A 12,460-nucleotide genomic window follows, 5' to 3' on the forward strand; every position below is an offset into this window, starting at 1 on the left:
AACTTGCCTAGCGCTTTAGCATCATGCCCCCTTGTCATTGGGAATTGAGTATTACGGCGCTCGATTTTTAAAGTGGCCATTCATCATTTAGCTCTATACGTACTCTGATGACAAGCCAGAAACGATTATAAACTGGAGCATTGAAGAGTTAACCCAATACTTCCTCTCCTGACGTGCCTGACATTTGTTCTCTATGGTCTATGAAGCTAGGGGACACAAAATGGAGACCCTAGAACCTAAGAGAGAAGTTGGGGTGGAAAGCCTGGAACCCAACCCTCTCCAGAGAGATTTCCCACGGTCTCTCTTCCAGTACCTAAGTCTTTGCCCAGGGATACTCTTGTCTTGAGACATCCCACAGGAGGATACTTCCAGAACGGTGCCAATGATCTCCCTAAACCATGGGTTGTAGGCAGCTCCACCACTGCTAACTGCTTCCATTAGAAAATTTTACAGTCCTAAACAAACTCACTTTGGATCCTGAGAATTAAAAGAACTCCTCTAAACTTGCACAGGGTTTCCTCTCAAGAGGTACATTCACATCACCTTCATTCTGATGATTCTTCATCGCAACCTTGTGACAAGGCATCCACCCTCAAAGGACTGAGTTTGATTTTAAACTCTTATCTGGAAGCTGGAAAGCTGAGGAATACTGAATGTGAGCTTGTGGAATCAGGGCAAGTGCAACTCATGATGAGTGGCCTTGGTCAAGTGTTAAGAAAGATCAAAGTGAATGACCAGTGGCCTTTACCATTGGGTGTTTGCATGAGCTGAGCTGGGCTGATGGCCAGAGCAAAGCCTCTTTTTTAGCCATCAGTCTCTCTTTGCATCCACTGGCATGTAGGGGCTTTTGCTTCCTAACTGTAGGAAGAAGAGGAGGTTTGGGTGGACAAGGAGGAGAGGAGAGAAAGCCAACCAAGGCAGGAGCTGGGGGAGGTGTGGAGACAGCTTTTCTCCTGGGCCCTTGGATGGATTTGAACACCTGTGAGTAAGGGCATAAGGGCCATCAGCTTCCCATAGAATCCAATCTGTGACATACATATTGGCCTTGTCAGGACCTTGTTCCACTCAGAATTAGAATCATTTCCAAAACTCTGGAAAAAAAATTAATTTCTATCTTGTGCTTGAAGACAAACAGATTTCGTGTCACTAGAATAAGCCTAGGGTCATGAGGCTTTGGAAGTTTGGTTCTCTACAACAGCTAGTCTACTTCCTTCAGTCCCCTGGTGTGGTGTCAGCAGCCCATTTAAAGTTCTGAGCGCTTCAGAGAATGGGAGCTGGAAGGTTAGCATGAGGCTTAGCCATGCTGCCAGAGCCTCACTTTCAGTAATAACGCATCAGGGGCTTTTCCAGTGGTGCCTCTTCCCTCCATGGTCAGATCACACCTGGAAAGACGGTTTTAGGAGCCTCCGGCAGGTAATCATCTCAAGGTCTCTTGACACTGAAGATGCTTATTTCCACAGGGCGGTGGTTTCTAAACTGACTCTAAAGACAAAATTACAAGAACCCCAAGGTATAGAATAGGTGAAAAGTGGAAATTTTGATTAAATGAGGGGACATGGCATCCAGAGTCCCACCAAACCTAGTTAGAAACTATGCAGTAACATTAGATGGTATCTTTAAATGTGGCCAAATGGGTCCCCTTCATTTGGTTGCCCACACTGATGTCTATTTTGTTTTTGTGGAATGATAGCCAATTACAGGAGGCTTGTAGACAAGGTTGAAGACAAGCAAAGCCTCCAGGTCCAGCTTAAGCACCGTGGGAAGACGCCCAGGGGGACCCAGCCAAATCTGTTCTGGTGCCAGTGATGGCAACATGGCAGTCGTTTAAGTGACTGGAAAATTCAGAGCCTGGTGTAGTATTGTATACTTTGCCACTTGTGTCCCCTTCAGGGAACCAGTTCTGTCATGTTATTTGGGGGTATTGCTCCTGGCTGTGACGCTTCCTAATCTGGCTTTTCTTCTTTCCTGCAAATTACTTTCTTTTCTGCTTGTTAGCCAGAATCAGTACTTGCAACGCAAAACCTGACTTTCAACAGCCTCCATGAGACAGAGAAAGGAAGATAATTTATTGCAGTAGGAAAAGACTCCAGTGTCTCCCAAAACAGAATTCTGCATCTGCTTGAGGCACCCTTTCCCCGTGTAGGGAACCCTCCATTTCCGGGGGCTCAGGGTCCTTGCTTGGTGCGTTGTTCTCTCAGTTTGAGCCGTGACCACTGTCTCAAGGGTGGGCACATGCCTGGAGGAGGTGCTCTGGCGGAGACATAAGAGCCATGGAGTTGAGGGGCTAGCTGAAAGGTGGACGGTGAGCCCTTACTGCTAATTAACAAGACTTAAAGAATGGTCCCAAATGGCCACTTTCCCACCACACAAACAACCTTCTACATCAAGTGCCTTAGCTGATCCCCTGCCCCCTGAAAGCAGAGCTGAGAAAGAACTTGCTTACAGGTTGTGCACTTGACAAGGCTTTTAGGGATCGGCAGTAAGGGGAAGGGGAGCGTCAGACAGAAAGGAGGCCATCCCCAGATGCGCCCTCATCACTGACTGGTCACACTGTGGGTCACGGGGGCTGGGGGTGCCCCACGGGCCCCGCACATTGGATTGCACACACAGCCATGTGAGGCAGGCGCCTACAGGCCCGCCCCCCAGGATGTAAGAGCAGCCCCAGGGTAGGCGTGGCCCTGCCAGCAGAAGGTGCTGACTCCTGGGAACTGCACACTCTAGCAGTGCCTGGAATCGGAGCCTCGGCCAATGGGACGTGAGGCGGGTAAGGCATCCCATATCCCTCCCACTGCTACCCTCTCAAGGCACTCCATGCATTTCAGAAGATTAGTACCATGCTGCACGTCAAAAATGATAGCTGCCCAAGTTTGGTCACTTTCAATGTTATTTCTGAACAAGCCCCACATCACTAAAGGAAGCAAAACACAGATCTCTCTCCCTTCCTCGTGCACACCCTAGCCTACACATTTTTGGATTTGTTACCATGAGGCTGGGCAGAGGGAACAGGGTCCCAAGATTTGGGTTTGGGACTTAAGAGAAAAGAGCCTATTTAGGTCTCAAGCATGAGTCTCAGGTCCCAGCGCACCTTTTCAGACTCTGTCTTGGGGCCTGGGGAGTATATGTCAGACTCCACTGAAGAAGCAGCTGCTCTCCCATGCCCTCTTGTTCCTGTGTGTGGAGCTCCCTCAAGGATCTCCCAGGAAAGGCTGAGTCAAGACGTGACCCAGGGTTCCTCGTCACTTTGATGGCAGCAAAGTGCCTGCCTTTGCCCATGACATTCACCTGGGCAAAGGTGTGAATGATGGATTTATTCTACTGATAACCTGAAGATCTTCCTTATGTTTCAACTTTTTCCAGTTATCAAAACTGTTTACCTGAAGTTATTTCCAGCTAGATTTGAAAGCCATCTCCTCATCTTCTCTTGGGGAAAGCCCTTTATCAAAATTGCCAGCAGGTAAGCAATAACCAAAAAAAAAAAACCAAAAACAAAGAAACAAAAAAACCAAGCCTATGGGGGTGGGGAATTCCGACCTTGGACTACTTAATGTAATAACATCTCTGAATGTATTACCATTGGCAAAGTAAAGAAGCAAACTATGAATGAAATAAAGAGCTTGAGGTTTTTTTCATTTCTTTCCTTATAAACAAGTATATATTAATTTCATTCTTCATTCCTAGTGATATTATAACACAGACACAGTCACTAAACACCTTGGTCAGCAAAGAATCTCTAAGTCTAAAACAAGCCTCACTCAGTTAACCACTTTCTTAAATCCATTAAGCGAAGGTGAGCTGTCACAATTTTTTCCTATAAGGATAGTGATTCAAATAGCATTAACAGAGCTGAAGACATTAAAGATGGTAGCCAGTAGAGTGTAACATCTATGCCATGTATCTATTACACATACAGAAGTTATAAGGTGGTCTCAATACAGGCTGAACTGTCACTAATAAGCAGTGGTGGTGACTGAGGGAAGAAGTAGCCTAATCCAGTGCTAAAGTCAGAAACTGCCCATTGTGGTTACCCTGAACTCAGCCCCAGCACCCCCTGCCCTTCCAATTGTTCTTTTGCCCAGAGACAGCTCTCTGAGCAGTCACACTACAACACATCAAAGCATCTTGCATCTGACATCAGCTTTGATGTGTTAGCAAACCTCCAGGTTCACACCTGTGCCAGGATGTGTCTATGTTTAAACACTTACACCTTGTTTTCTCAGAGAGTAAAATTTGATTGGGAGAAATAAGATTACCCCATGTCAGACTTCAAAGGACATAGGCACGCTCTGTATAACAGCCCAACGTATGATATAAAAGAGTGCTAGGGACTTCCCTGGTGGTCCAGTGGTTAAGAATCTGTGCTTCCACTGCAGGGGCCGCGGGTCCGATCCCTGGTTGGGGAACTAAGATTCCGCATGCTGAATACAGCAAAAAAAAGGAAAAAAAAAAAAAAAAAAAAAGAGTGCTCTGGGAAACAGACAGGTCAGTGGGCATAGCAGTTGCCAGGGAAGGAACAGTGATTGTGTATCGATATTTTTTCACAGAGAGGAGCGTCTCTCCCCTCTCTTTTTGAAAGATTGCTCCCCTGCCCGCCTCCAGATGTATAGTTCTGGTCAGCCTGCCAATCACAGGCTGAGCTGATCGGTGATTTGTCACGTCCTTGTCCTGTCCTAATTCAGGCCAATCTGAGTCCCTCCCTGGGATTCTACTTAGTGAAATTGTCAAGGAAATGCTCTTTTTCCTCTCTGATCATATGACTATGAAAAATCTAAGTCTGGAGCTGCCTAAAGCTTTGGTTCCAGTTTCCTCAGTACAGGGAACCTGGGAGAACAAAGTCAGCATGCAAAGAGAGGTAGATACAAAAGCTGGGGAATACCAATGACATCCAAGTCTCTCAGTCTAGTTACCCTTAGATCAGCACCAACAGCACCCCTTCTTGGGAAAAGGCTGGAACTTGCAACTGACAGAGTCCTACTGCAGAATGCTTCATAAACGGATATACAAGTCGGGTCTTGAAGACAGGTTAAGGCCCTGGATGCATGAAAAAGGAGCATGAGAGGACAGGGAGAGGTGCAATGATCAGACTAAAGAAGCAGGTGTGCTATGCAGGAATGGAAGAAACGATTGGTCAGAAATTGTATACAGGATGGCACACTTTATGGTATTGCTGGAATAAATACATTCCAAATTGATTTAAATTTCTAAAGTAAATGCTGAGAAGTTTCCTTCCCATGCCTGTTTCACAACCACTCAGTTCCCATTCCTAGAGGAAAACAATGTTATCAGTCTCATATCATACAGCAATTTAAAAAAAAAAATTGCATAAACAATATACGTAACTATTCTAGAAAGCCTTGAATGCCGACGTAACACACTTTGTCTGCATTTAGTAGGCAACAGGGAAACAGTGCAGTATTTTTTCAGGTGTAATTTACATATAAAATGCATACTGTCGTTTTTAAAAGACTGACATAGTGAGAGTAGTGTTTGGGGATGATCTGGCTGTCAGAAGGGTTGAGAATTTCATTGGGTAGGCTTAATAGCATATTTGAGATGACGGGAGGAAAAAATATGGCTTGTGGTCAAATATCAAAAGGCCTAAAATGGGTGTAATCAGAGTCCAGAAAGAGGGAAGACAGAGATAGGGCACAAAATATTTCAAGAAATAGCAGTCCAAATTTCTAATTTGATAAGAAATGTGAGTTTATAGATTGAAGTTTAGTTAGTTCTAAGTGGGATCAATACAAACAAACCACACTGGACACATCATAGTCACTGCTGAAAACCAAATAAGGAAACCTTGAAATAAGCCTGACAAAAAGGATACTTTACACATGAGGAAGCAAAATTAAAAATTATGGTTTGCTTCTCATCAGAAATAATGCAGGCAAAAAGTCAACATAATGACATCTTTAAAAGTGATGAAAGAAAACTGTCAAACCCAGAATTCTATATCCAGCCAAAATAAATCTTTCAAGAATAAAGGCAAAATAAAGACACTTTTAAATAAATAAAACCTAAGAAAATTCAAATTCATCACCAGCAGACCTGTTCCACAGGAAATGTTAATGTTCTTCACACTGAAAAAAATAATACCAGATGGAAACTTGGATCTTCAAGAAGGCATAAAGAACACCAGAAATAGAAAATATATGGGCAAACATGAAACAGTATTTTGTCTTACTTTAAAAAATACATATGACAATATGTATAAAGCAGTAACTATTACACTGAATCACGGGGCTTATAAAACATGTGGATGTAATATATGTACATGTATATTATGTACATATATATAAACATAAATATACACACATATACATATACATATATACAGGCATATATATATGTGTGTATATATATATATACACACACACAGACACACAACTATCATATAAAGGATAAGATAGGTAAACAGAAGTACATGACTACAAGGTACAGTTTAGGTGAGACGGTGTGATATTAAATTAGATTGTGAAAAGTTAAGTATATTGTAATCCCTAGGGCAACCACTAAAATAAAAACCAGCAGATAAAAATGTAATTCAAGAAAATATTTTAACACAGAGGATAGAAAGGGAAGAACAGAGAAACAAAACACAACTAAGACAAACAGAATACAAATAGCAAAATGGCAATCCTAAATCTAACCATATCAATAATTACATTAGATGTAAGTGGACTAAACACTCCAATTAAAAGGCAGAAATGGGCTTCCCTGGTGGCACAGTGGTTGAGAGTCCGCCTGCCGATGCAGGGGACACGGGTTCGTGCCCCGGTCCAGGAAGATCCCACATGCCGCAGAGCGGCTGGGCCCGTGAGCCACGGCTGCTGAGCCTGTGTGTCCGGAGCCTGTGCTCCGCGGCAGGAGAGGCCACAACAGTGAGAGGACCGCGTACCAAAAAAAAAAAAAAGAAAAAAAGGCAGAAATTGTTTGGCTAAGAAAAGCAGGATATTCCTAACATGCTATCTATAGGAGACATTTACAAATATAAACATATATATACAGGTTTAAAGTAAACCTATAGAAGAGCATATACCCAGCAAACAGGAAGCATAAGAAAATTAGAATGGTTACATACCACATAAGGTACTCTTTAAGACAAAGAGAACTACCATCAATACAGAAGGACATTTCAAATTACAGACAGGTCAACTCAGGGGAGAAAAAGTCACATATTATAAACTAAATAACAGAACTTGCAAGTACAGGCATACCTCATCTCATTGCACTTTGCTTTATTGCACTTTGCAGATATTACGGTTTGTTTTGTTTTGTTTTGACACAAATTGAAGGTCTGTGGCAACCCCGTGTTGAGCAAGTCTATTGGTACCATTTTCCCAATAGCATTATTTTTTAATTATGTACATTGTTTAGACATAATACTATTGCATACTTAATAGACTCCAGTATAGTGTAAACATAACTTTTATAGGCACTGGGAAACCAAAATATTCATGTGACTTGCTTTATTGCAGTGGTCTGGAACTGAACTTGCAGTATTTCCAAGGTATGCCTGTACATGAAGCAAGAGTAGGTAGAAACAAAACAGAGAAAAACAAATCCATAATCAGAGCTGGATTTTTTTTTTAAACACTCCTCTGCCAGTTATTGATAGAAAAACTAGACAAAAACCAACAGTCAATAAGGACAGATAGTTGAAAAATTCTACTGAGCAATTTGACCTAAGTGACATTTGTGGAACAGTTCACAAACAATCCCAGAATACATATGATACATTGATCAACACTGATCATGGGCTGGACCATAAAGAGTCTCAATAAATTCAAAAGATCAAAATCACACATACATCCTATGTCTCTGTCCACAATGGAATTAGAAATTAATAACAAAATATCTAAAAAGAAAAAAAATCTGGAAGTTAAACAACATACATCTGAACAAGTCAAAGAAGAAATCAAGGAAATTATGAAATATTTTCAAGTGAATAAAATAAAGTGTATTAGGTGCCAAGGCCCCAGATTTTCTGAATAAAACTAACCTGAGGCTGGGTTTCTACTTGAACTATGTGATTTTTTAAAAATTCATTACTTTTGAGTGTGTGAAACACTAACGTGATTCTTGAAGTGTTGAAGGAGGTCATGAGAAGACGTGAACACTGACTGACCCGTGAGCTGGACCCAGGCAATGGGAGGCTCCTACCCACTCCCCTGTCCTTGGATGTGCATTCCGCTTACCTTCCCCACGCTAGAAGCTGCCCAAGGAAGACACAGCCTTGAGGGAGTAATGTGTTGTTTAGACCATCTGAAGAGTACACATGACTGAAACCAGTTAAGGCTTCTATATAAACTTTTAAGATTCTGGAAGGCAGGTATGGCAATCTACTCATCTTGCAACTGCCCAAGACAAGCCTCATAAGTATGTCCCCTTGCTTATTAAACCTGCCATCAATCAATCAATAAGGCATATTAAAATATATATGATGCACCTAAAACAGGGCTTAGTGGCTAAAAGGCAAATTATAGCTACAAATGTTTATTTTAGAAAGGAAGAAACCTCTTCAATAAGTACTCTATAAAGTTCCATGCTAAATAGCTAGAAACAAAGAGCAAAGTAAACCCAAAGCAAGTAGAATATAAATAAGAGAATAATTTTATGAAATTGAGAAAATTAATAAAGACTAATAGAAAAAATATAAAAACAAATTAAAAGTTGTTCTAGTAAAAGATTAAGAAAATTGATAAACCCCTAGCTACACTAATCAAGAAAATAAAAACACAAATTACCAATATCAGGAATAAAAGACATTATAATGATAAGTACATATTATGAACAACGTTATGATAAATTAAATAGATATAATGGACAAAGTCTATAAGTAATACAACTTATTAAAGCGATACAAGAGGAAATAAGAAATCTGAATGCCAATATCTATAAAAGAAATTAACTACTAAAGTTTCTCAAAAACAAGACTCCAGGCCCAGATGGTTTTATTAGCATATTCTATCAAACATTTAAGAAAAAAATAACACCAGTCTTACACAAACTTTCAGAAAATGGAGTAGAAAACACTTCAACATATTTTATGAAGCCAACATTTCCCCAATACCAACACTAGACAAAGACAATACAGGAAGAGTACTGTAGACCAATATCTCTAATGAGCATTACATGCAAATATCCTTGGCAAAATATTAATAAATCAATATATTGTGAATGAATGGAGTTTATGCCCAGAATGCAAAGTTGGTTTATGCTTGAAAACCATTCAATAAAATTCCTCATATTAACATAAAGGGGGAAAAAAATCACATGATTATTTCAATATATACAGAAAAAGCATTTAATAAAATCCTATACCAATTCATGAAGGAACAAACACTCAGCATAGTACGAGAAGAAGGGAATTTCCTCAGTCTGAAAATGCATAAACAAAACACCTACAGCAAACATCATACTCAGTGATGAAATGCTAAATGTTTTCTCCCTGCAGTCAGTGACAAAGCAAGGATATCCACTCTTACTGTTTCTATTCAACATTGTACTCAAAATTGAAGCCACCGCAATAACACAAAGAAAAGCCATCATGATCATTAAGAGAAAGATCAAACTTTCTCTTTTCAAAGGTAACTGATTGTGTAGAAAACTTTAAAGAATCTATAAATCAATTACTAGAACCAGTGAATTTAGTTAGGTCATAAAATGCAAGGTCAACATTGAAAAAGATCAATTGTGTATCTATATACCAATTGAAAAATTGAACTGTAAAAAACAATATACCATTTACAATAGCTTTCCAGCTTCCCTGGCATTAGGTGTGGTCTTTGACCAAACTTAATCGAGGTGATCTGCACTGCTCTAGGCATGGCCCAGATAATCCTCTAGCTACAATCCTCAGTCCTCTCTCCCCTTCCTTATTACCAGAAACCTTGGCAGCCTTGGAAATCTTGGTTTGAAGATAACAGAGCTGCAAAGATAGGTGCCTATATCTTCAGAGCCCTGTTTTAGAAGAGAGATGCCTCCTCTCAGGAATAATTGTTTTGGTACTCCTAATAATAAATTTATGACGTTTGGTCCATTAGCTAATATTACGTTAACTGATATAGTTACCATCACTTGGGGATCAGATAAGGAAATATTCTAGAACACAATGCTGCAGTTACATGCCATGAATAAGATATATCCATGTTGCTGTGCATACATCTTAAACAAACAATGAGTGGAGAGAATGACAGATCCACAATGTGGAACCGCTTATGTAATTTGGAATACATTCCACTCCACTGTACATTGAAAGCATCAAGCATATATACAAACATATTATTAAATGCATTAGAAAGGTTAGGGTGGAATGGGAGTGAATTGTAGGAACAAGGGTGAAAACATGTGACCATGAAATGTTACTCAACTCAACAGCTACGAGGAGACAACACAAAAAGACAACAGGTTGGAGATGGGAGTCTGAAAGTAGATGCTATTAAGAATATATGTGAGGACTTCCCTGGTGGCACCGTTGTTAAGAATCTGCCTGCCAATGTAGGGGACGCAGGTTTGATCCCTGGTCCAGGAAGACCCCACATGCCGCGGAGCAACTAAGCCCGTGTGCCACAACTACTGAGCCTGTGCTCTAGAGCCGTGAGCCACAACTACTGAGCCCGCGTGCCACAACTACTGAAGCCCACACACCTAGAGCCAGTACTCCACAACAAGAGAAGCCACCGCAATGAGAACCCCGCGCACGGCAATGAGGAGTAGACCCCGCTCACGGCAACAAGAGAAAGCCCACGCACAGCAACGAAGACCCAACGCAGCCAAAAATAAATATTTTTTTAAAAGAAAGAGTATATGTGTACAGGGACATATATTCAATATCTTATAATAACTTATAATGGAAAAGAATCTGAAAAAGACAAAATGTATATATACACACACATATAACTGAATCACATTGCTGTACACCTGAAACATTGTAAATCAACTATATTTCAATTAAAAACCAATTAATTAAAATTTTAAAAAATTTTAAAGAGGGTATGTGTGATCAGCATACAGAGACCATGTTAAGGATTGCTTAAAAGACAGTCCAATGGCACAGTTTGCTTTGCAGAAATCGCAAATAAAAATATACTTAGTTAAGGAAAGCACTTTGATATTCACACTTGCAAAATGTGTATATTTTCTGGTAGATGCAAAAAAATCTTAAGTCATAATAGTGCATGTCTATGTTTTTCAAAGGCAAGGTTGTTAGAAACAGTAATATGATAACTCAGGTACCATTAAGGGGAGCCTCACAACAGTCCTGTTAGAATTGAGACCATCTTCCACTTAACCAAAAACCCTGCTATGGATCTGTAAAGGAATCGCAAAGAACCCTGAACACACATCACATGCATTGATTCATACTTGGCCTTTAACTCTGTTCTAGAAACAAGCTGCACAAGACTGTAGGACATTTTAATCTGGCACATATGAGAGGAAGATCCAACCCCTTAATAATCCTGTTTTAAATTCCTGTGTAAGAGAAAAGTGGCGCAGTTCCAGTTTAGCCATTTAGCACGTGAATTATATATGATTTTAGATGAGGCTTTTAGACTAGAGACTCATCTCCGTGTCTAACTGCTGGAAAGGGTGCCGTAAAAATACACTGATGACCCCATGGAAGTAGCAACAGCCATTAAAGTTGTATGACTACTTAAAGAAAAACTTGTAATTGAATGAGATTGCTTTGGTCTCACTGTGGTACTCACACAAAACTAAGAAAGGGCCAGCTCCTAGTGACATAAAATATATTTCGATTGTTTGTCTACATCTGGGGAGGTGTCGGAAAGCTACAGAGCACAGCAGGGAATACCCAAGCAGGATTTCATGTAAGAGGACAAAGTGAATGACAGGAAAAGGTACAGAGTCATATGTTTTTGTCTTCTTACTGACTTACAGCAATAAAATATTTCAACACATACTTGCTGGCTCCGCACTACAGTGTATCACAAGACTTCAGTGCCTTAGAATCTGTGCACCATGAGAACTTTGTAAAGATGTGAAGATAAAATGCCTTACCGTCACTGTGAAACAGTTGCGACTTGCTGAGGACGCAGAGATCACACCCCTTCATTACAAATGCTCTGCAGATGAAAACCCATAATTAGACCAGGGGGCAGAGGCAGGCTGGAAGCACAATTTAGCCAAAATGTGAAACATTCGCTTTGAATTGTTCTGGAACGAGGTGTGTGGGGAGGAGGGGCAGGAGGTTGGGAGAGATTCCCAGCTCCCTCCTAAAACTCTTCTTTCAAACTATTCGGCAGATTTTTATACTCCAGAGCAAAACTTACCTGCATTCCTTGGCAGTTGGCATCCTGGTAGGAAATAGCCTTTGGCACACCACCATCTAGTGGTGTCTAGAAGAACTCAAAAAACTCTAGTTTTGGGGCTTCCCTGGTGGCGCAGTGGTTGAGAGTCTGCCTGCCGATGCAGGGGACACGGGTTCATGCCCTGGTCCGGG

The sequence above is a fragment of the Orcinus orca genome, chromosome 10, assembly GCF_937001465.1.
Source record: "Orcinus orca chromosome 10, mOrcOrc1.1, whole genome shotgun sequence".
NCBI classification, from domain to species: domain Eukaryota; kingdom Metazoa; phylum Chordata; class Mammalia; order Artiodactyla; family Delphinidae; genus Orcinus; species Orcinus orca.